The sequence below is a fragment of the Pleurodeles waltl genome, chromosome 6 (assembly GCF_031143425.1).
Source record: "Pleurodeles waltl isolate 20211129_DDA chromosome 6, aPleWal1.hap1.20221129, whole genome shotgun sequence".
Classification (NCBI taxonomy): Eukaryota; Metazoa; Chordata; class Amphibia; order Caudata; family Salamandridae; genus Pleurodeles; species Pleurodeles waltl.
The window spans coordinates 227,572,660-227,595,042 of NC_090445.1; the positions used below are offsets into that span (position 1 = coordinate 227,572,660).

A 22,383-nucleotide genomic window follows, 5' to 3' on the forward strand; every position below is an offset into this window, starting at 1 on the left:
CGGAGAAACAATGTTGCAGAGTGTAGTTGTCATTGGAGCTGCAGATTCTAAGTTCCTGTGAAGTCCAGTTGTGGTTCCAGTGGCCAGAAGTCAAATTAAACATTGCAGAGGAGTCCTGCTGGAATCTTGCACATCAAATCCGAAGACCCACCCAAAAGGGAGACCCTAAATAGCCCTAAAGGGGAATTGGCCACCTAGCAGGGTAACCACCTATCAGGAAGGGGCTATGACGTCACCTGCCTGACCTGCCTGACCTGACCACTCAGATGTTCTCAGAGGCCTCTGCCCACCTTGGATTCAAGATGGCAGAATCAAGTGGCCACCTGGAGGAGCTCTGGGCACCACCCCTGGGGTGGTGACGGACAGGTGAGTGGTAACTCCCCTTTCCATTGTCCAGTTTTGCGCCAGAGCAGTGACTAGGGGTCCCTGGACTGGTGCAAACTGGTTTATGCAAGAAGGGCACCAAATGTGCACTTCAAAGCATGCCATTGGCTTGGGGAGGCTACCCCTCCCAAGCCATGTAACACCTATTTCCAAAGGGAGAGGGTGTTGCCTCCCACTCCCAAGGGAAATCCTTTGTTCTGATTTCCTAGACTTGAGCTGTTCAAGCAGCAGGAGGGCAGAAACCTGTCTGCAGGATGGCAGCAGCGCAGGCTGCCTGGGAAAACCCTGCAAACTGGTAGGATGAAAGCTGGGGGTCCTCTAAGGAGCCCCCACAGTGCATGGAATCATGCAGCCAATACTGGCAACAGTATTGGGGTATGATTCTGACACATTTGATACCAAACATGCCCAGATTCGGAGTTACTATTGTGTAGCTGGACATAGGTAGTGACCTATGTCCAGTACACAGGTAAAATCCTTCCCCGCAATCACAAAGTCCAGGAAATTGGAGATGGAGTTTGTGGGGGCACCTCTGCTCATGCAGCGGTTCCCTCACACACAAGTACTTGCACCGTGCCCTCTGGGCTAGGATGGCCTGCCATAGGGGTGACTTACATTGACCTGGTGCAGTGACCTGTAGTGAAAGGGTGCAAGTACCTTTTCACGCAGGCTGCAATGGCAAGCCCGCAGACATGGGGGGCATTTTACATGCTGCAGCCCAGGGGGAACCCTTGGTGCCCCAATGCCCTGGGTACCTAGGTACCATATACTAGGGACTTCCATGGGGGCACCAGTATGGCAATTGTGGGGTGCACAAAGTCAGGAACAACCACATTTAGAGGACAAGAGCACATTCACTGGGATCCTGGTTAGCGGGATCCCAGTGAACACAGTCACACTGACAGCAGACACAAAGTGGGGGTAACCATGTCAAAAAGAGGGTACTTTCCTAAAATATATATAATATCTATGTATAGATTCAGTAAATATTTCACAAGGAGCAAGATAAATCTCAGCTCATCATCAGTGGTCTCTGCTATAGCTGCCATATACCACAGAAATTATCTAGACATACATTCTGATCTGATAAGAGCATCATCGGGATTATGTGCAACACTCAGGAGACACATGCTATGCAAGACACAACACACATCTGCGCCCTCCACAAAACCCTTAAGGTGAAGTAAAATGGACACACACATCCTGAACCAAAACTAGGTACCAGAGACTCATTCAGACTTCGGTTATGTGGGTGCAACTGAGCTTGTATTATTGCTGTCCACATTGTGTGTCAGGGAACCAGGTACTGCTGCTGACCATTGCCTACTTCTGTATATATCACTGAAGCTTGAAAATACATTTAAATATACAAAATCCCAAACTTTTGATTTTGCCTCTGCAATCCCAGTATAAAACTCCACCTCTAATTTCTTTATACCAGCTGACTTGTGACACACTCAGACGCCTATTATAACAAAATGATGTCAGAACGCAACTGTAATAAGTTATTACAGTTGAGGTCTGACGTCACAATGCCCGCTGGCAGAGTCAGCAGTAAAGGGGAAATCAAGTAGGGCTACGGAGCGCAATTAATGCAGCTGTTTAAAGAAAAACAAAATGGTGCTTTTCTTTCTTGTGCTCTGTATTTCTAGTTCACAGTAACAAGCAGAAAGGAGATTTTAAGGCAACATGTTTATTTTTGAACTTCTTGGGTAATTATAGATAAGCTGGAATCTTTCTGCATGTTTCTACGCATTCCGAGCTACTCTGGCTTTTTTTTTTTAAAGAATAACTGAATTGTATTAAACTGATTCTAATATTTTTTTGGACCTGATATTTACCAGCTTTTTAGATGTGTTTAATTTTGCACTCAATATTCTATTTTGATTCTTCATATTTGCTAACATGATCTCTTTTTCATATAAAAGAGCTGCACATCAAGGATTTAAGTGCTATGTGAGAACATGCTAGGAGAGCTGGTAAAGAAAATGTGGCTCAGGTACAATAATGGCCGGCATAGACCTTCTGCTCCAATATTCCTGATGCTTGTATTTCTGTTTCTCTAGTTAATTTTAGAACATTCTACTCCTAAAGTGTAGAAGCTATTCTGCCTCAGGCTATAATGGTTGTTAAAGGATCTCTCCACTGCTCTTGCCTGTGGCATGGGAAGCGGGCCTATAACAGCCATTATAGCCCTCAGCTAACATGTTGCTGATAAATTGCTATATTAGAACTCTCAGAGGAAATTACTGCCTCACCTTTCTGTAAGCCTTTTCTTTGTTTGTCGTAGGTGCAGGACATTGGTGTACTGAAAACTAAAGAGGTTTTGAACATTTGTTTTTTGACTATCAAATGACAATCGCACAACACTAGAAGCCAATAAAGTGTTTGTGGATTATAAAATATATGGTAGGTGAGGTTATGAATGCAATCCAAAGACATGTACACTGAACTTTGATATCTGACCATACACACATGAATTCAAAATGTGTACACAAGTATGGGCTAGATGTACAAAATGATTTGTGTGATTGCAAACCCTGAAATTCTCAAAATCACTCGGTTTGCATCTGCCAAATGCCCTTTCCAAATGTACAAAACCCATTTGATGAGTTGGAGCAGTTTTTTCAACTCGTAAAATGGTTTTTGCAACCCATACTGAATCACAGTTTGGAAGGGGTGTAAAGGAAGCCTTCCTTCCAAATCTCAATTTTGGGCACAAATCATTGACCAGTTACCAACAGTTCAACAACGGTGGTAACTGATTTGCGTCAGTGATGAGGTCCCTTTGGAATCCCTTCTCCTATGGGATTTGTGTTGGCAGCCTTGAGGTCAGTAGTCCCAAATGCACCAGTTCTTTTAAAGAACACAAGGTCCTTTAAAAAATGTTTTCCATTTGCAAGTGCAAAAACATTGATGGTGGTCTGCTGTTCTTTTCAGACCACCCCCTTTGTGTTTGTATTTGCAGCCAATCATAGAGGATTGCTATGCTCTGCGGACCGTGGAGTGCAGTTCACTGTGACCTCCAGAGTGCATGGGACCTGCAGGCACCAAGTGATGGGTTGCATTTTCTTAAAAGGTTTCAGGTGCTGCACCGACAGCAGGCCAAGACATGTTGCACAGACCTCTGGTTCATTAGGTAAGAGAAGGGCGCGTATGTTCCACCCTTTGAGTTTTGGTAAATTGATAAAGTGGAACATGAAGGAGGTTTAGGGTATCTAGTGTTTGGAGGGCGCATGTCAAGGAAAATGTTGCTACAGGACGTTCAATCTATTCCTATGGGGCATGCTACTACAAGAGGGCTGTAAAGTGTTTCCAGGTCATGTTTGGGGTTGTCAGCCCTAGTTGCTATACAAAGTGCTTCTCAGCACGTAGCAAGGCTTTGGGGAGTCAGTCTTCATCGTATCCATCACCTCTTGCACTCCAGTGCCTTTTTACTTCCTTGCAGGATACATTGGGCTTGTTTTTGTGCGGGCTTTTAACTTGTTTTGAATTGTTTATTTTCTCTGTTGTATTATTTGCTTTTGTTAAGAGGGTTTTTATCCCTTGTTCTTTTTCCTGTCTTAGGCATAACCTTGGCTCCTTTTCTTCTGGGCTTCTATTGGGTACTAGTACCTAGCATCTCCTTTATGTCCTCTAGTCGCTCTGGAGGACAGTGCTGAGGAAGGTCGCCTTCATCATCCTTGCTCCAGACAGCAAGATAAGGTAAGAGAGGTGGGGCCTGCCATTGACAAGGATCACAAACTGCATTAGGCAGGTCGTTTTGCAACCCCCTGTGAATGGTACTTTTGTGACACAACCTATCAGTATATAGGTCGCTTCACAAAGTCTTAGTTTGAAAAAGGTTATTGCACGATTTTCGGCTACTTTTTGCAAACAGACTTTTAGTACATCTGACGTTCTGACACAGATCATTGTTTGTGCAATCAATTAACAATAATTGTTCTAGTTTTAAACACCATGAGTGAAGCTCATTTACATCACATGTCAATTTTCATTCAGATTTCAGTCTTGTTTTGAGGGGCTGTGCCGAATGAGAACAACCCTTAATTGAAGAACCTCCTACATTTTCCATAAATGAGTATATCAAAGGTTCTCCCACAGTAAAATAATGTAGGCAATGCCACTTAATCGTTACGCTGACCTTTCTGGCCTGAGGGTCAACTGGACAAAGTTGTGCCCATTCCCTTTTACATCCACACTGCCCAACCCAGACCTTGTCCTCAATTCAATCCAACTACCTTGGCAGCCTACCATGTTTCGCTATTTGGAGATCCAGGTATATCATTCACCACTAGACCTTTTTGATGGCAACCTCATGCACACCATCACATTTCCTAAATTCCGAATTTCCTTCCTGCGGCGCCGCCTTTGTTGGTGGCAGGGTGCATAGCCCTCCTCTAAATGGTAGCACTCCCTCGACTTTTATATTATTTTACCAATCTTCCCTTTTATGTTACACAACCCTTATTTCGCTCCTTTGAATGGTCAATCAGACACTTAATTTGAAACAAATCCCGATGCAGAGTAGCCCTTTCGAAACTCCACCTGCCTACATATCGTGGAGGCATTGCTGTCCCAAACTTCGAACAATACTACCTTGCGGTAACACCTACACCAGACTCCACTCTCATGAAAGTGGCAAGCTGCTGCTTCCGACAAAGCTTTTTTATTACACGATCTTTAACTCCTTATGCTCTGGCGATGGTTTTGCTTGGTACGCCCAGGGGACAAGGTGCAACCTCAATAATGGAACTAGCCGTCTCTCACGCTGCGAGCATACACACTCTGGGCAACCTCTACCGTGTCAAGACTCTTCTCTCATTGCAGTCTTTGATTAATTGATTACGACACTGCAAAACAAATGGAGTGACATGACACAACAGCATCAAACACATCTTACCATGCAATACCTTCACGTGATGCGATTAGGTAAACGCCTGATCTACTGGTTCTTTGACTCTCTACATACACATGCTGCACCACCGCTTGTATCCCTTCGCCATCACTGGGAGGAAGAACTTTCCAGTCCATGCACAGAAAAGGAACTGTCTGCATTGCTGGAAAGCCCAACAAACATTCCCTGCAATGCCCCGCTTAGGCTCATCCAATATTATACTGTCCACAGGGCCTAACTCACTCTGTCTAAAATCAACAACTATGTCAGTTGTACAGACACTGCTTGCCCTTGCTGTTCCCTGATTAATGTGAACCTACTCCACATGCTATGGGCCTGCCCATCTCTCAATCAATATTAGCAGGGAGTCATATCCCATCTCTCTGCCTGCACAGAGCATCCTATACCTCACACATGGGAGGTGTGCCTCTTGGGTCTCTATACTAGAGACAAAAAACACAAAGCCACATCCCGTTTCTTAGACCTCGGCCTTTTGATAGCCAAACCGTCTCATTACCAGAAGATGGCCATCACATGAACCTCCAGCTCTTGTGGCCTGGACACAATCCAACTTGCCACATGATCTCTGACAGTTGTGTGGCCTTTCCCTGTACGTACCATTCCTGTTCTGAGAGCTATTAGCATATCCTGCTCACCTTCAAGTGTTCGCAGTCCAAAACGATACTGATTGCTGTGTGGAGGAGGTGGGACAGGCTAGCAAGCTTTTTGTTGTTCTTTATTCAAGTTAACTGTTGTTTTGTTACTAAATTAGAAATGTTTGCTTCTATTCACAAACCATGCTATTATTGTTGTCACTACCATGTTGGCTGTGCATTGCACTTCATTTCTATTGAGGTCACTTATATCCTAACAAATATTTCTTTATTACTAGGTAAACCTCAGGGCTAGACACTAGCTGCTATACACATTTATGTGTAATGCCTTACAACCTATCTACTGGAGACTATGTGTACCATTATAAAACGATGTGAGATTTTTCTGCAGTTCCTGTTTTTTGTGACTTGTAAATTGAAAACCAGTAAACAGATGTACAACAAATGTGGGCCATGGTTATTGATATTGGAATAAACCTAGCACTAGAAACCTTGCGGTTAGGTGCTACATCAAATGTTTCAAATGGTATATATTCCATATTTCATAATCCATAAATAGGCAACATCCAAGTATCTATCCTGTTCAGGACATGTAGCAACAATAATATGTGACAATGTAGCTTTCTCTGGGCAGTGAAAGCACTGATCTGTATCTATGCGACTAGCAAATAACCTAACACTTCTATCTGAGTAAAATACAGCCAAAACACGTCCTAATTGGGGGTTTTGCGAAGTGTTCATTAAAATACAAACCAGTCTGTGAAGTGTAAAGTGTGTGTAACTGTGTATGATACTGTTACTGCTGCACAGTTAAAGCTCTCCATGTCAGGCTAACCAACATGCATAGAATGTGCCTACCAGTGCATTGTATTTTTATTTTGGTAAACTGTGACCAAATTAGCAACATCTATACATTTTACTGTGTAGCATGCTGTTAGTAAATAAGGACTATGTGACATGTAGAATGTGAGGGCAAGTGAGTAATACAAACTCTGTCAACTTCCATATGGCAGCACAAGCTGCATGTGTTTTTTTTCAGCATGGGAACACCACCAGGATAGCTCCTGTTTCCCAGCTGAGATGTCCACAAGTTACCCAGAAATTCAAGGCCAGCCCAGCTGCTGAAAGTAAGTTTATTGATACTCCTTTTATTTTCAGTCATTGCCCTGACAACTCTGCTATCACAGCTGATGAACCTTTTAATTGACTGAGCAGGAAAAAGAAGGGTATATCAATAAAGATGAACCTTTATGGTGTGGATGAGAAAAACGTGTCCCTCCCCCATAACAGTGTTAGAGGCAACCATCAAACACCAAAATCTCACAAACCCTCCCACTAGACCATTAAATGTGTTCTGTGAGGGGTAGCTAAATTTGTAAAAGGGAAGAATGTATATTGCAGTAGTTAATATAGTTCTGTTCATGCCCATTGTTAATATTAATATTTCACCATTCCAAGATGGCCACACTGTTCGCACAAAACTGTAGTGCTAACAAAGAGCTTGAGGGCTAATCTAGGGCTGGATTTGAAGTTTAGTGGACAGAGGAGTATTCTGTTGATGGAGTACTCTTTCCGCCAAACCCCGGTATGTGCGCCTCGTACAGAGGTGGACAGGGGGCCATTGTTGGAAACCCACTCCATTTAGAGTGTATGGTGTGATGTGTTTTTTTTCGTGTTCCTCAATGCCAGTTTGTTTGGTAGTAAGGGACACAAAAAAAATTACCCCCCACACTCTAGGAGAACAATCCCTGGGTGGGGTGCATTTGTTTTTTGCTTTTCAAAAACAAACTCCCAGTTTTAGAAACAAATACTGCTAAAAGTGTGGTGGACGGCTGTCAAACCCGATGTCAGCCATCCATCAAACGTGTTGTACCATGAAGGGTGACATCAGTTCCTTTCAGCGCACAGAGAAGACCTCTGGCCTTTGGTCATCTCTAAATTTCGCAGACGTTAGTCTGTCAGGGTGGGGAGGTAATGTCATCCCCGACTCCATCTGCCAAAGCCTAAATCAGGCCCTTTGTTGACAGAACGTGCCAGCACTTGGCACCTTTCTGCTGGACAAAATATGCTTATAAGGCTTCAGTTTCCAATACAGTATTGTACATGGAAGACTGAAGATGCACTGCCTTGTGTCTTCAAGATGTTCCTACTTTTTCTATTAAGTATAGAAGGTAGAATGTGACACAAGAGCTGGGGTAAGCGTGCATACAGTTTTGGAAAGGGGGTGATGGACAGATTGGGTGAATATTTTCTCCAAATCTGTTGCATTGTCATTTGTTGCTATTGCAATCCAGAACGTTTTCAATAACTAAAAATTGATGATGAGATTATGCAAAATATGTCCAACACTTACTTTCCACAACTGTGTCCTTACAACATTCGTCCACTCTGCCAAGTCATCCCATCTGCATTTAAAGCCCGAATAGCCAATCTGTGGCAGACAAAGGACTGTATTAGCCTCCTACTGTGATGCATCCCAGTGGAGATTTTAAAGTGACAGCACATTATTTTTGGGCATATACCACATTCAAACTAGGTGTTGCTTGGCGCTATTTTATATTGTCTTTTTTTTTTTAGGTGCTTGGCTCTCCACCTCCATACAGCTCCGTGCACGAAAGCGCACCGGTTACACGATTACTGTGAGTAATGAGAAAAGAGATGAAGGGTCTTCATGGCTTGTTTATGCAATGTCCCATTTCAATGCAGAGGGTGGATGTACATTATTGCACATCACTGAGTGTACGTAAAGCTCAGCACATGGAAACTTAATAACCCAGTAAGTACTTGCAATAGATGTTATATGGAATAATGGGTGTTTCTAATTGGATAGTACTTGAACACCGTCTTACTCACTATCATATTAACAGTTTCTAAATTGTTTAGACCAGTGTAAAAAATACACAATAAACAAAGTTTCTTGAAACTATGCCGCTGATATATTCTTGTTTTAACCTAATCATACTCGTGCAAATCTGAACAGTGTGGCATTTATTTTAAGTCACTATTGAAGCTAAAGCGAATCCCACGTTATTTAAAACAATTCAGACTGAAAACTGTTGTACTATTTGGTTCATCTACAGAAGGATGCAGATTTTTTTCTCGTCTTCTCCCCCTCATCAACTTGTAGCAGGACAGCCAAGATCCATGATCACCTACATATTCAGCCTGCTCCATCGGAGACTGAAGGAGCCTATTTTTTCTACACTGTATGGTCCCTTTAGATCGTGATTTTTATGATGTTACAGTGTTTTCATTTTTATAGCAACTGCGCTATTTACATATTAGACTACCTTAATTTGCGTTCAACTTAAAATTTCTAGGGAAATTCCTAGTTTTTTTTGTCGTTTTTCTTATAATGCCTTATAATGTTGGTTGTATGTAAGTATGGTAGTGGTTATATGGGACTTATTATAAAAGTTTGTTGGCGTACGATGTGTGCAGTAGGTTTGTGTTGGTGCATGCACTGGCGTACAATACTAAGTGTTGGCGTATAATAGTGAGTGGGTTGGCATATATATTGTTGGTTTTTGGACTTATGATGGTGAGTGTGTTATATGATGTTGGTTGTGTATTTGTATGATGGTGGGTGTATTGGCATCGCTTCTATTATGCTGCACCCCTAAAGGCCTGCATGTAGCCCCACACCAGTTGCATCCTATTTGCCACCCCGATCCGAGCCTACTGGCACTCTGTGTCCCTCTGCCCGCTATAGTCCCTCTATTTGCCTCTGCGTGCCTTGTCAGTGCCCCGCACTCCCCACAGCCCTTCTGTGCGCCAGCCCGTCTTGCCCCACGAGCCCTCGCTAATCCTACAACCTCTATGTATGTTCCCCACCTCCGCTACCCAGGCCTACTAGCAGCTCTTGTGCTGCCCTGCTCCGGCCCTGTTGACCCTCTGTGTGCCTGTCGGACCATAGCACCTCTGGGTGTGCCTCCCCACCCGCGTGCGCTGTGTTCCTTCTGTGAGCCCCATTGCCCCCATGACAGCCTATCAGTGTGCTTCCCTGCATCGCCCCTGCAGCAATTCTACCCCCGTGCACTTCACTGTATGACCCTTGCCCGCCCTTTTATGCGCCCCCGATCTCCTGCAGTCTGGCTGTGTCTCCACCTGCAATGCAGCCCTGTCTCCGTCCCCGTCCTGATGTGCCCCCATGGGTGACTGACTGTCCTGTAACCAGTGCTTTAAATGAACCGGTACTGTCCGATACGGAGTACCGGCACGTTTTTTTTTAGAGGGAGAGTACCTGCATTTCTCAAGAAAAACGCAATACTTTTAATTGGAGAGTACCGGCACTTCTCAGAAACAAGCAGGTACTCTGCTACAGAGTGCCTCCACTTTTATTTTTCCATTTCAAGCACTGCTAACCCCTCTATGGGCCCCAGCATCCCGCCTCCGCTGCCTCTGTGTGTGCAGTCGTGCCTTGCACCTGTACCCACTCTGTGGGCCCCGTGCTCTGCCTCCAGACCCTCGGTGTGTCCCCTGCCTCCCCTCCAAGTGCACAATATTTTGGGCTCTGGGTTTTTTTTTTTTCCACGAAGGCCCACACCCTGCGAATAGTCAAGAAGGGAGAGGTGTATTTTCGCAATTTGGGCAAGATGGGGTTGAAGGGTGAGGCGGGGAAGGGAATGGTATATTTCTGCTCTGTAGTCATCCCCACTACCCTCGTTGCCCTCGGTCAAGATGAGAAGAGTGAAGCTTAGAGCCTCTCCAGCCCTGACGCAATGTGAGGCGCTGGGTTATTTCCCCTCTCGCTCTTGCGCCAGGCATGTGGGTGAGGGTACACTTGTACGCCCTTGCTCGTGGCTAGGCCCGAGTTAGGGTGTTATTTCTGTGCTCGCCTTTGGCTAAGGTGAGAAGGGGTTATATATAAACTCTCCTCAGCTTTTAGAAATCCCTTTACAGTGACGTCTTGAAAACAAGTGACGACCCTCCCTCCCTTATAACTTTAGAAGTTTGTGACCTATCTCTACAAAGGTTGGCACACTTTTGAAATGTCTTCTAAACTTTGATTACACAAAGTTCGAGGCAGATTGGTCACGATAGGGCAAAGTTAGAGTATAAAATCAGATTTACAATGGCATCGTGCGTCGAACTTAGTCATGCCTCTGTTATATGTTCCAATTTTAATGTATTGGGACCAGCACTCAACAAACACACTAAATCATACAGCAGAAAAGGTTTGGTAGTCCAAAGATTCCTTGGGAGAGAAGCCCTGACCCTTTTGAGTGTTTCTTTAAATTCCAGTAGTCATAAATGTTGCTGGCTGTTTTTAAATTCGCCATTTCCAAATCATCTTGATAAATTTCCATGGCACAATGAGACCCCATAAGTTGCTTTAGTCTGGCAGTGCTTTGAGTATCTAACAGTAATATCATGTAATTTATTTAGCTTAGCATAGCACGGTAGCTCCTGATTTAATAATTTTGAGATACTAATACATTTTACATTGCTTCTTTCTGTTCAGGTTCCACACCAACACTTTAGGAAGATCTGAACAAGGATCTTTGTGAAAATTTGTGCAATTGGTTCACATTGAAATACCAAATGATTCAAGGAACCGGCAATGTGCTTCACCAGTAGGAATCTGTAGACTTTAGATACAGGGCAATAGTTACTACTATTTGCCTAGGTTAACCTCAGGAAAATATGGCAGAAATAGACAGGGTTCGATTTTTTGCACTTAAACGAAGTAGAGAACAATAGCTCATTATGATTGGTCTGGGCTTCCGTACTTGAGCACCGCATTGGGGACTGTCTTTGCACAAAGTGTTGCGTGCAGGGTGACTGCTTCCCTTAAGGTCATTATGGATACTGCTTCTAGTCATGGACTATCATGGGATAACCTAGTGCATTCTGAGTGGTAGAGTCTTGTTTTGTTTCCACTGACTGTATTATTCTAACACACCTGAAAACAATGATTTGAAGGTGAAAAGTTCAGGACTGAGACAGAGGGCCTGATTTTGTATTCCCATGGGATAGAATGGGATTTAGATTTCGCGGATGGGATATCTGTCACCGTTGTGAGGGAGTAACCCATCCGCCCGCTTCTGAATCAGGCCCTGAGTCAGTATGACCCGGGGTGAGGTGGTCATCCTAGTTGAGTGTGGTTACTGCTGGTACGAACTGATGGGCACGTGCAGTTCAGTACCAGGCGAGCATGAATATTGCACTACCGTTGCAGCACACTCTCAGATGATTAGCATGTGATGTACCGCCTATGCATGCCTTTGTAGGGTACTTTGCTGTCCACGTGCTGCTGGAGAGTGACGCACATGTGAAGCGTGGTATGTGTGTGATTGGGCACTATAGTCTTATTACTGCCTGTTTTCTGTTAAATGCATGTGTACTTTGCGTTCCCATTACTTGTATGAATCCTGGGTAAATAAGTGTATTGTTTGGTGATGGTATCTGCATCCTGGACCACGGACAGCTAGACCCAGTTACTGGTCCATGTGGCGCATTGTGTGAGAGGATGACTGTGTTGCAAATTTTTGGCATTTGTTTCGCTCTGCTAAGGTGTACGGCTGTGCATTTCCAGGCTTAGTTTAGGTGTGTGCGCGAGGTTTATGTAGGTGTGGGTTACGGCTTTGCTGCCGAACACCTGGCTCACTAGCGATGCGCCATGTTGTGCTATCATAGTGTTACGCTCACCCTTACTGGCGCTTGCTACGTTGTTATCAGTTAACTGTGTGTCCATCTGCGTAATCAGTCGCCACCCTGGCACGCATGTAATTCGATCTTCAGCCGCCCGCACCACCAAATATTTTCATTTAAAAACATACCTTTACTCTTTCACAGCGCTTGGTTTCCACAACAAAAAAAAAAAAACGCGCGCCAATACACTTTTCTCCCATCCACACATAGATATGTCAGCCTTGCTCTACTGGCCCCCGATTCTCAAAATCTAGAGTGTATTCGTTTTCTTCATGTGTAGCAGTATATACATTTCTAAACGAAAATCATTATTCCTGAAGCAAAAAAAACCCACACAGACCCGCAAGCCCTTTTCCCGCCTTTGACCAAAGCACTATTGCCATCAGCTGGTGTAACGGAGAATTACAAGCCACTTCATCCTTATACTTCTATGGCAGGGCGGAGTTCATTCTTCAGAGAGGCCTGTTTTAATGATTTCGAAACCCGACTTGTATGAGGCAAGTCCACCGTGGCAGGGGCAGGCTTCGGTGCCAGAGAGGGTTACACAATTCTTAGCGGTGGCAGCGGGCCAGGCCAGTTCTCTAGTTTGAGAAATTATGCATATTTAAAAAAAAGGTAGACTCCAAGTACAGGGTCAAAGTCTAACTGCATGCATTTCATGAAGGGCCTGAAAATCAGCTTACTGGCTCTCTTTCAGTTACATTTCATGCGCCTGGGTAGTAAGATGAGCAACATCGGGTTGGGCTCTCCGTCACTGACTGGAATATGACTCATCTCAACTGTCCTCTCCTCAGACCAATGTAGAGCAACGCCTCTTAACCTTTTAACTTCTGGGAACCCCCACTGAATCACTACTAGAAGCCGGACCGAGCCTAAGAAATGCCTACAATTTGAACTTGAAAACTATACACAGAAATTCAGAAACAAATACTCAGATTATGAAATAATTTAATTTCAAACAAAAAATACATCAAAATATTAATTCAATGGGGCGTTTGGGGCTTTTCAAAATCTGGTTTTATCTCTAAAAGATGAAGTGATATGCTTGACTCTAGCATGTCACTTACTCACTTTGGGCCTTATCTAGAGCGTGGAGCATTGAATTTACTATAGAAGATTGATGGAGCAAAATGCTCCATTGCCCTGACAGAGTACCGGTACTCTCCATTTAGAGATGTCCGCCAGCACTGCGGACATCTCTTATCATTGGCAGAAACGACTGTCACAGCAGTTCATGGCAATGTGTTAAAAGTTTGACTAACCACTAAGTCAAACATGACGGCTACCCGTTAAACTTTTAACAAGTTTTTGTTTTTTTAAAATAACAGATTTTACCTGGTGGTGATGAAGAAAAAAATTAACCACATAACCCCATCCACTTTAAAAATGGCCAAGCAGTGTTATATGTAAACTTTTGTTGGGCCGTTGGAGGACTATGTCAGCAACGAAGCCGGAGTAAGCTGCATCTAAGACATACGTAAGGTGCATCTACCAGTAAATTAGGCCGTCATTTTTGCTCTGAATGCATATTCAATTTTTTGTCAACAATTATTAGTGCTTCAATTGAGGCCAACAAGCGTCCATATTACATTGTTTGCTATACTTGTGCTGCTCTCACGAATCGAGCAAAGGACTCAAATTTATTAATTTTAGCGTTCAATTTCAAACTTCTTCACATTGATAGACTGTTTTAACTGTTTTTAAATTTGTAATTTTACTTTTTTGTATACACATATATATATATATATACATATATATATATATATATATATATATATATATATAATACAAAGAAAATGCATCTCCTCACAGGCATTGAAAAGACCACACTCCAAAGTTTCAGACGCAAAGGAAATTTTAATGGCTACGCGTTTCGATCAACAGATCTTCCTCATAGCCTATGCTACCCATAGTGCTCCAACCCATTTAAAGAGACATCAAACACCCACGCATAAACATAGTAAAAATACTATGTGTGACACATAAAAAATTATTATTAATTCAACCTTAATTCACCTTAACATTAAAAAATTATATGTGATAGAAAATACAATTTTTTTTTCTAAGTACTAGAGGAAATCAGTTTGATATTTTTATGTGAATGCAAAGTATGGATTCATTTCCACCAATTATGTGTATTAAAATAATTTTCTCTAAAGGGTTTCATATCTAGTACTCCAGGACTCACTGCTTTTCTTTTAGATCACACCGACCTGGAATTCCACTCCTTTCACATAAAGTACTAACTTCACTTCTGGACAAAAAAATATAAATTCTTCTTACATCAAGTAATTTCAAGATTGTCCCTTAAATGTAGTCAATTAGTCATATATCTTGCGATACCCCAAAAGCCTAAATTTCCACCACAAAAAAAGAGAGATGAAAAAATGTAAATGATAACAACAAAAAATATGAAGGCAATTACAAAGGAATACATATATACAGCATATTTGTGATGGTTTCCTAGTGCTTCCACCCCATATCTTTTCCATACATGACTCTTTGTGTTCCCCATCCATTCAAGTATCTGATATATTCTTGTATCATTTTCATTCACTAAGATCCCATTCTTGCAGGATCACAGAATCCTGAGTGAATGATCCTCCAACCCACCGTAGGAACACGTGTAACTCTGCATCTCAGTTCAAACCCTGTGGGATTTCAGTTCCAATTTAGATGAGACATCTGGATTCTGACTGCCTGTGGGGCCAGCTCTCTGACCCGTCCTCTTGGTGCTCTCACAATATGATGAATTCCATAATAGCACAATCCTGTTTTATCTCCTCCATGCTCCTCTCATATGTGTCTGGCTATGGCATATGTAATGCCCTTGTTCTGTATGGCCCAAATATGCTGTAAAATCCATAGCTGGAGTTTATTGACTGTGCTTCCAATATATCTCCTTCCACGGCCACATTGTGGAACATACACTACATATGGTGTTTCAGTTGGTGTTGTTTCTTATTACAAGCCTTTCAGCTGTTGATACAAATTCAACTGGATTCTGTCTGAATGTACATGCTTTACATCTTTGGCATTTCCAGAATCCTTTCTGACTATTCACCAGCCAATTGAATTTGGTGTCTGAGACATCTTTCATGAAACTATGCACTAGGTAGTCTCTTAGTGCGGCTGTCTTGCTGTAAGTTATTCTAGGTTGTACTGGTAATATTGATTTCAGGGTCCCATCCAACCTCAATATTTGCCAGTTCCCTTCAGGACTTTCTTCACTTACAAACTGGACTGACCAAACTTTGTAATGTATCGATAAGATGACTCCTCCATTTCTTTGGGTTCAATCTGTTTCAGAGTCAACAAATCTTCTCTTCGCCAAGATGATGCTCTCCTAAGAGCATCTGCCAGGACACTCTTTGGGTATCCCCTAGCTCTAAATCTATCATACATCTCTTTTGCTTCATGATTAAATTCGGTTTCCTCTGAGCAATTTCTTTTTGCATGTGACAGTTCGCCATATGGTATGCTACATTTCAGAGCCTGTCGGTGTCCACGATTAACATGCAATAGGTTGTTAGAACTGGTGGGTTTCCTGTGAATACATGTACACACCATTTCCCTCTCAATGTATACTGTGATGTCTAGGTATGTAATGCTTGCAGCACTGATCTCATATGTGAATCTCAGTTTTTGAGGGTTATCTTCCCAGGATTTGAGAAATTTGATTAGTTCTTGTTCATCACCATCCCATATGAGGAATAGGTCATCTATAAACCACACCCATAATATAATGTGTTCCAAGATTTCCTTTTTTTCCTCTACCCAAATTGTCTCCGCCTCCCAGTGGCCCATAGTCCGATTTGCATACGTGGGCACAAATGATATTCCCATAGTTGTTCTGCGTAGCTGCAAATAATGTTTTTGATCGAACATGGAGTTGATATGTGTCAGACAGAAATACAGCATCTCCAATAACATGTCGAGGCTCAGTGACCGAGATCGTAAACTAGTACCTCCATGCTTCCAATCTATGTGTATGCTCAATCGATTTATATATTGAAACAACATCTACTGTGGCCATGAGATATCCCTCCTTCCACGGAATTGTATTTATTCGAATCAAGAAATCCATTGAGTCTTTAGTATACATTGGTACACATGGAAAAAGGAAAATATCTATGAATTTTAAAGAGTTTTCTAGTAAGGACCCCATGGCACTCAATACTGGCCTGCCTGCTGGAGTGTTCGCATTTTTATGTACTTTAGACAGGAAATATATCGTTGGTGTCACAGGATGGTCTCAGATAATGATATTCAGTGTCATCAATCAAGCAACGTTCATGACAATCTCGCAATTTTAATCAACATTCCTTTGCATATTCATCCGTGGGATTTTTACTTAACATTTGATAATTCTCTTTCATAATTCTCTTTGTCCTTAAGTTGTCTCATTGCTTCCCTGATATATTTGGCACAATCCATTATCACAATGTTACCTCCTTTGTCTCAGGGTTTAATGTTAATACTTTGATCTACTTGGAGTTCTTTCAAAGCTCTCCAGTCCTCCCTGCTCATATTGCCATTGCACCTTCTCTTTGTTGATCCGTATGCATTTCCTTCATTAATGGCTATTTTTGTCAGTTCTTCTACCATTATCTCTTGAAAAGTATCTATCTAATTCCCTGGAGATAACTGAGGGCAAAATATTGATCTTGGTTTACAGCCACTCTTTGGGGCACAATCCGTATTCAGTCTAGCCAGATCGCAAAGATCTTTTGTTGACAAGTTATCCACTTCTAGGGTCATTAAATTCCCAAGTGATTCCTGTTCCAAACTTACTGGTGTTCTTAAATCCTCCTCTTCAGCTGTTGTTATTACTACAGACGTACCTCTCTGCTTTCATATGGAATCAAAGTATTTCTTCAACTTCAGTTTCCTACAAAATTTATACAGACTAATCCTTGCATTTGAGAAGTTCCCCAGATTTATGGGGACAAACATCAGGCCTTTATTTCACACATTTAAGTGATATTTTTCTAGATTGTTAGTCCATAGATTTATGACCCGACTCCTATCCACTAAAGTTATTCCTTTTTGTTGTATTGTCTCCTTCCTTTTCCTTTTGGAGCGTCTGGTGCACTTGTACTCAGTGACATCTTGTCCTGTTTCCTTCTGTCCATGTTCCTTGTCTGCATCTGAAGGAGTCGAAGTTCTCCTGGGAAGTCCAATCTTGACCCTTCCATCAGGCGTTTTTCGTCCCCTGAACTTTCCCCTGAACTTTACAAGGACTGTGATATTCCCTTCTCCAATACCTTATCCATCAAATGTCTTTTTTTTTTTTAAGGGGAATCAATTTTTTTGCAAAAGTGTAAATCCTCCCTGTTCCATAATCAATCTTGTTACAAGTTAATTTTTTAGCTTTCTTAATCTGTATCTCGTTCTCATGTTTTTCAGTCCTTTCTTGATCTCTCCTGATCAGACTCCAATATATCTTCAATTTCTCTTATCTGTATATCTAGCTGCCCCAATTTTCGTTCAGCCTGAGTTATCAGGGTTCTCATTAACTTCATAGAACCTTCCACTGAGTAATTTTGCCATGTTGCAGTAAGTCTGGATCCATGTGCCTTAAGGTAGTTAGCACAAAGATTTTCAGACCACGTGGCACTGTTGCTACTTCAATATATTTCTGTACAGTGGCTTTCTCCCACCACTTATTTATTTCTTTTACACATGCGTGTTCCAATTCTTTAATCATTTTAGTTGGTGAACAGTTCACTTTCTTGTTCGTTGTTCCAGGGTCTGAAGCCCCCTTGTCTGCCTCATCAAAAAGTTGTTTAGATACTTCCTCTTTTTTTCAAGTCTGCTCGCCATAACTGTTTATCTTTTAATTCCTCTGTTTACGTAGCTCCACTTCCAGCACTCACACACCCGTGTTAATTTGTATTTAATTAAGTTCTAATACAAAGCCCTTTCTTTGGCAAATAGCATACCAGCTAACTCAGGGGATTCAAGTCTGTGTCCACTTGTTTTAAATGTTGATATTTTTTGGGGGTTTCAGTATACCTTCTTCTTGATTCTATCCTATTTCTGTTCGGGATAATACCCAGTTTTACTCATAGTGCAGGTCAACAGCAGTAATCACTGCCGCGCGAGCTAAATGGTACAGCACTCTTTGAGACTACAGGTTCAGTTCAGGTGAGACCCTCCCCAACAACGCCCCTCCAAGACATCCAGTTATGGTTTGCACCCCATCACACTTATCGCGTTCCCTTCTCTCCTTTCACCCACTGGTCGATGTCCGGCGTTTTCCTATATTGCATTCCTGGGCAGAGCAGGGACTCGTTCACCAACGAAAAAAGCAAACCGGAAAAGCTCCCTGTTCTCATCTGGGTTCTCTTCCAATGTTGTCCGGTTACCAAACACAATATACAAGTCACTTCTCTCCCTCCGCCGCATGATCCAACATTAATGTATCATTTTAACTAACTGGTGTGAAGAAAAAGGCAGCACCACTGACTATGTTGAAGTCCAAAAGAAGGGCTCATATTTAATTGATCAATTTTAAAAGTGCAGTGCATATTCAAAGGTGAGAGTGCTAGAAAAATATGCTGACGCGTTTTGGCAACAAGCCTTCCACTAAGCACAAAGTGCAAATGTGAGTGTGATTTAAAAAGGGTTCATAGGCCCCATCCTCTAATGAAAAAAGAGGAGTTACTCTTCAAGAATTTAGGCTGGCAGGACACGTTTAAATGGAGTATCATATATTTTCCTCTTCCTTCTTATGTTGTCTTCTTTTAACTCAAACATCTACCTATAAAAAAATTTGGTGTAAAAATAAAGGTGAAAGGGAGAATAAAGCAATCTTCAAGAAAAACAAGTACAGGTAAAGTACCAATATCTATGAAATACCCAATCTCTGTCAAAATGATATACACCCTTATAGTTCTCTCAATATTCTGTAAACACCTATTGTAGGAAATCAGTTTGACAGATTTACACCAGATTTGGCAGAAAGGTAGGTGTTGTTCCAGAAAGCATACTTTTTTGATTTGGTGTAAATCTGTTCAGTGGTTTTAGAGATATTAAGGGGCACAAAATATAGATATCTGGGCACATGGACCCTCTGCGAATCGATCAGCGGAGTCACGAGCGAAAGAAAGAACCTGATTGGCTGGGTGCAAAATGTTAAAGAAAGTTGCGGCTGCCATTTTGCTTCATCGGGGAACGGTCCCTCGGGCTGAAATGGGGACTGGAAATGAAATAAAGGAGTCAGGGTAGAGGTTTCCTGACCCCATGGGATGTGTTTATATGTCAGATAACATGAAATAAAGGTTTAAAATATTGTACAATTATTTTTTGTCATTTTGGGAAATCTACGGATTCATCTGCGGGGCCCAGTGCAGCCCCCGGTGAGAATATGTATATATATATATACATATATATATATTTTTACTTTATACCCATTTTCACTCCTAGACACACCCTGTCACACCCTCCCACACAATCAGAGAGATACTGTCACACCAAGAGAGACACAAACACAAACTCTTGCACCCAAACACCTCCACACCCACTCGCACAACCAGATACTCGCATACCCACTCTCACACCTAGACACACCCTCTCACAACCAGACAATCTCATACCTACTCTCCTACCCAGAGAGGCTCTCTGACATGTACTGTGACGTCCAGGCAGACACTCTCACAGCCACTCTCACACCCAGACAGACACTCGCACATTCACCTTTTTACCCTGACACTCTCACACCCACTCTCACAACCAATCTCACGCTCACTCTCACAACTAGACACACCCTCTTACACCCTCTCTCACACCAAGACATATACTCTCACACCCAGAGAGACACTTTCACACTCACTCTCTTACACCAGACTGCTGTACACGGCAAAGGCCGTTCGCAGTAGTTAGCTACATGTGGTGCTTGATTTATTCCAAAGCTGGACTGGTGTACATTTACAGCTGTTTTGACACCAACTGTAGGGCTGTAGAAACTTTAAAATCAAATTTGTGAATTGCATATTGTCTTTCTCTTTTGTGTGTGTTTATTTTGTATAGCCACTTTCCTCCCAACACATGCCTTAATTTTCCCTAAACCGCTTGCATTCATTTATTAGTGATTATTCACAATTGTCTCCACACCACTGGTCCCTCTCACATTTCAGAATAATTTCTTTACTTCCTGGCCAGCAAATTCCATATGGAGAACGTAGCAGATGTAGAGGCAAACGTCTTAGGCTGTTGGTTTGTCATTTGCAATTTGCAGTACTATGGGTAGTATTACTGTAGTACTGATCTATGTGTTACAAAAATGTGTGTTTATGCTGCAAATGATGAGGAAAGTTATGTTGAAAGGGTGGTAAATCTATGATAATTCAGTAGACACATGACCCACAGAATTGCATGGCTCCGTTGGCACCAACCATTGTCTATTATTTTATCAGTAATCTCTTCATGAAAGATGAACAAAAGCTTAACATTATAATTCCAATCAATGTCCATTGTTAGCTGAAAGAGAACAGCTTTAATAATCTGTCTTTTTGCGATTTGACCATCACAAAGGTTTGTTTTTTGTGTGTAAAATTCTACATTTTTAACTACATAATTAAATATTTTCTCTTCTTTTTTTCTACAGTCAAAAATAGAATTACGTTTTGGAATTTCTATTTTCTATAAACATTTTTCTGTTTCAAAAATACACATTTCAAGATAACTACCCAAACATAAACATATTATAAAAATATGTAATTGGTAACATTGCTGATAAAGTTCCAGTATTACCACCCAGGAGTAGGGCATTTAAAAAGTATTCGGCCTTTGGCAGCATGGTTTATGATGTTAACAGAACCAATGGTGTACAGGAACGTTTGAGGCTGCCCTGTAAGTCACCACCCACCCTGTCAAAGTACTTCACCTCTCATGCCTGCATCCATAAAATCAGTACAGTTTTAGGGCTAAAGTTAGCATATAATAGAAAATGGTCAACCATGTTGAACCAAGGTGGTATGCAGTCAATCACATCATGACAGAATGAAACGTAGGTTGTGTTGTTGATTTACAAATTGGGAGTTTAAGGGCTGACTTACTTACCTGAGCTGCTGGACCAATATTTATTTATCTATCTACCATAAACCTGTTTCACCTGTTTCCTCTTATCCAGCACACCCAACTTCTGCAGTACAAATAGGGCTGAGGTATTAGGAAATTGAGAATAATATGAGCCGTTCTCCACTCTGATCATGCTAGATTGTGAGGCCATAATGGACATGCTACAAGGTAATTTACTGTCTTGTCGAAAGTGGTGTAATGCATGCAGAGGGAACTGAAAACAACCGGAGCAGAAGGGGACCTACTTCATGAAAGAGTAAACTGATTGCAAAATCAAGCCACTCTGCCACCTTCTACCTCTCAGACTAACCCTTCGGTACCGTTGTATCACAACAGCCTGACCCAGCCAGAGGCCACTTTATGGATCTGCTTCCTGCTCACCTTGCTGCTTACCCACTGCATTTGCCTCATCCTTGTCTACTTTTTTGGGACAGTCTAAATTAAATTTCCGGCTAAGCTGCAGCTCTTCCACCATGATATGACCAAGGTCTCATTCATGCTTCATTTCACTAAAGATGTTCTTACATGGGCAACTCTGTTGATCCTTTCGTGATGACCTCTGTCTGCAGTCTTATGCTATCTTGTGAGCTCGGTTTCTTTATACATTTGAGAAGCAACACAATAGCCAGGAAGTACATGTCGGTGGTTAACCAAGCCAGGGGAATAAAGAATTAGCACACTTCCAGGGACTGTGTTCAGAGGCTGCTTGGGCCGAAGAGTGGCTGCTACGGGCTTTTATCACAGGATATG

The 22,383-nt window shown here is 42.1% G+C and overlaps 1 protein-coding gene across 7 annotated transcripts in view; it reads left to right on the forward strand.

Moving 5' to 3' along the window:
* The window catches only part of LOC138299578 (protein HEXIM1-like), a 117,657-nt gene that overhangs the window by 26,303 nt on the left and 68,971 nt on the right, over positions 1-22,383 (forward strand). For 4 of the 7 annotated variants that reach the window (XM_069237958.1, XM_069237964.1, XM_069237961.1 and 1 more), the window contains exons 2-4: positions 3,952-4,089; positions 6,909-7,022; positions 8,473-8,534. The gene's annotated coding sequence lies outside the window, so the exon portion shown is untranslated. The remainder of the gene's footprint in view (positions 1-3,951; positions 4,090-6,908; positions 7,023-8,472; positions 8,535-22,383) is intronic. The other 3 variants (XM_069237960.1, XM_069237965.1, XM_069237962.1) reach the window with 1 other exon arrangement.